This window comes from Bos indicus x Bos taurus, chromosome 12, assembly GCF_003369695.1.
Source record: "Bos indicus x Bos taurus breed Angus x Brahman F1 hybrid chromosome 12, Bos_hybrid_MaternalHap_v2.0, whole genome shotgun sequence".
In the NCBI taxonomy this organism is placed as follows: Eukaryota; Metazoa; Chordata; class Mammalia; order Artiodactyla; family Bovidae; genus Bos; species Bos indicus x Bos taurus.
The window spans coordinates 54,777,848-54,781,028 of NC_040087.1; the positions used below are offsets into that span (position 1 = coordinate 54,777,848).

Genomic DNA, 3,181 nt, shown 5'->3' on the forward strand with positions numbered 1-3,181 from the left:
AATTTTTCCCTGGATAAGAGAGCAATTTATGATAAACTTACCATAGTAATCCTGGTTTCTCAATTTTATTGATTTGAGTTCTTAGAAGAATTCAGCCACTTTTTATTCTGAGAAAAAAGCATATAAACATATACAAATAATCTCTCTATATACAAATATATATATATCTGAAATACTTCCAATATTTGAAAGCTATTTTCTCTGAAAATTCTTAATTACAAATACACTGTTTTACATCTTCTACATCTTTTCTGAAAATGAAATTATGTAAAAACTGAGTCATTTTGTATTACAGGATTCATGTATATAATATTCCTTGTATTCCTTGTAAAAATGAAACAAAATCTTTTCTTTTTACAAAAACCAGAGACTCTGAAAAAAATGAACATATGAAAAGATAATTTCAATATTGTTTTAATAAAAGCATGCTTTTCTTATTAGGTCTTAGGATGGATTTAAGATGCATGAAACAAATCAGGAATATTTTAACTGCAATAGCACACACTTTGTTGTTGGTCATTTTCTCAGTTGTATCCGACTCCTTGTGATCGCATGGACTGTAGCATGCCAGGCTTCCCTGTCCTTCACTATCTCCTGGAGTTTGCTTAAACTCATGACCATTGAGTCAATGGTGCCATGTTTTGGGGACCTAATAGAATTGCAGACCAGGAGTCTCCATCTCCTGGTTTCATGATGTTATCCTAGCTCTCAGGTGTTGCTGTGAATCTGGCTTGTCAGCTGTCTTGGCATTGAACCAAGAAAAGATCAACCTTTATCTCACTTCTCATTTTTAAATATATATGAAGGGCAGCACAGAATATACCAGATGAAATGGTATATTGTAGCAAAATAGTTTTGAGATATTATCTTTTTCTTCGACTAGGGAATCACCATATCCAGGAGGAAGGTCAGACAGCTACCAAGGCAGATTTGATAGTGTTGAGTAAAGTTGAATGAAAAGTGAAAGTGAAGTCGCTTAGTCATGTCCGACTCTTTGCAATCCCATAGGACTATAGCCTACCGTCCTATGGGATTCTCCATCCATGGGATTCTCCAGGCAAGAACACTGGAGTGGGTTACCATTTCCTTCTCCAGGGAATCTTCCTGACCCAGGGATCGAACCTGGGTCTCCTGCATTGGAGGCAGACGCTTTAACCTCTGAGCCACCAGGGAGCAGCAGAGACATGTATTCCCTAGTGGTTTATTGGCTAAGCCTCTGTGCTCCTGATACAGGGGACCCTGGGTTCGATCCCTGGTCAGGGAACTAGATCCCACATGCCACAACTAAAGATTCCATGTGCCCCAGCTAAGACTCAGTGCAGCCAAATAAATGTTTTTTAAATAATATTAATAAAATAAAGGCCACAGACTTGATAATCGACCTAGAAGAGAGGTGCTATATACATGACAATGGAAGTCCCCAGTATAGAGATGGCTTTGGTAACTGAAAATGCAAACCCTAAGGAAAAAACAGATGTACAATAATCTGTCTTCCTGATATCTTATCCTGAGGTGTCCTATTTCCAGGTTGGAGGCCAAAGAGAAAGCTCAGCTCCTAATCATTTTATGTCTGCTTTCCTTTCCTGGTGTCCCCAGACACCAGGCTGGGGACAGAAATCATTTATAGAACAGACTGGAAGAGATCTTCAAGATCATGAAACAGTTCTCCCTTCCTTGTAGAGAAAAGGCGAGGTCTAGAGTGGTTAAGTGAGTTGTCCAAGATACACAGCTCTTTAAGACCTAATTCATATAAAACCAGAAGTGAAGTCCCAAACTCCCAATGTCACTTTTTGACAACATGCCCACAGTAAAGTGATTGCTAAAAAATTATCACAAAGGCCAGGAGAATGTTATTCATATATGAAGGAATGATTCAACAACTTGGATTGAACCCCTCTCTGCATTTCAACAACAGTCATGCTGTTTACTCAATATTTTTTTAGTTTCTAAGAATCCAGTCACTATTCCTGTTGTTAATTCATAGACTGTAACCTCTTATTTGGGCGGTAGTTGAATGGATCAATGCCTTGGGAGATGAAGTGACATGCTCAAGGGCACGCAGTTAGTCACCAAGCTGCTTTCAGGTAGATGAGTCTGGTCTTGCGGCTTTCTCCCAGAATATCACATTTTATTCAGAGACTTCTTTTGGGCCCCAAAAATGCTGGACTCCCAAGTCCTTCAAGGAGAGGATGATCGGAGGTGGATGCTGTAAGGCACAGTATCTCTTTGTCTACTCTAGGAGCCACTAGGGCTTTGGAAGTTCAGGGAAGGACAATCTTATGAGCAGGGTTCCCTGGTGGTTCAGATGGTAAAGAATTTGCCTGCTATGCAGGAGACCTGGCTTTGATCCCTGCATTGGGAAGACCCCCTGGAGAAGAGAATGGCTACCCACGCCAGTGTTCTTTCCTGGGAAATCCCATGGGCAAAAGAGCCTGGTAGGCTACAGTCCATGGGGTTGCAGAGAGTTGAATACGACTGAGCAACTGAATACTTCTCACTTCCAATCTTATGAGCCCCCTTCCAGAACCTAGGATTTACCACGGTTGACATTGCATTTTTTAGGTCACTGCCTGGTGCCAGTACATTTTGCCAAAAGGCCGTGTTGTGACACTGCATGAAGGCCAAAAGTTGTTTTGGAAGTCCCTGTGTTTGCTGAATTTCAGGATAGGAGATAGTCTGTGTAAGGGGAAAGTGATGAGTTTTTATCAAAGATAAAAATGCAATGCCTTGTCCATTTAATTATCTTCCAGGCAGGAACCCATAAGCTTATTTCTCTGGTTTTTTTTTTTTTTTTTTTCAGGAAAAGATAGAATTTATTTATTTATTTATTTATTTATTTTTAGTGTTTAAGTTCTTTTTTTTTTTTCTTTAATAGAAAATTATTTAATTAGTATACATGTGTTCCCCATCCTGAACCCTCCTCCCTCCTCCCTCTCCACACCATCCCTCTGGGTCATCCCAGTGCACCAGCCCCAAGCATCCAGCATCGTGCATTGAACCTGGACTGGCATCTCGTTTCATACATGACGTTTCACATGTTTCAATGCCATTCTCCCAAATCTTCCCACCCTCTCCCTCTCCCACAGAGTCCATAAGACTGTTCTATACATCAGTGTCTCTTTTGCTGTCTCGTATACAGGGTTATCGTTACCATCTTTCTAAATTCCATATATATGCGTTA

General features: G+C 40.1%; 1 non-coding gene across 1 annotated transcript; it reads right to left on the reverse strand.

The window, feature by feature from the left end:
• Positions 1-1,100: 1,100 nt before the first annotated feature.
• TRNAW-CCA lies at positions 1,101-1,173 on the reverse strand. The gene has a single exon. It is a non-coding gene; the product is annotated as a tRNA-Trp (tRNA).
• Positions 1,174-3,181: the final 2,008 nt, after the last annotated feature.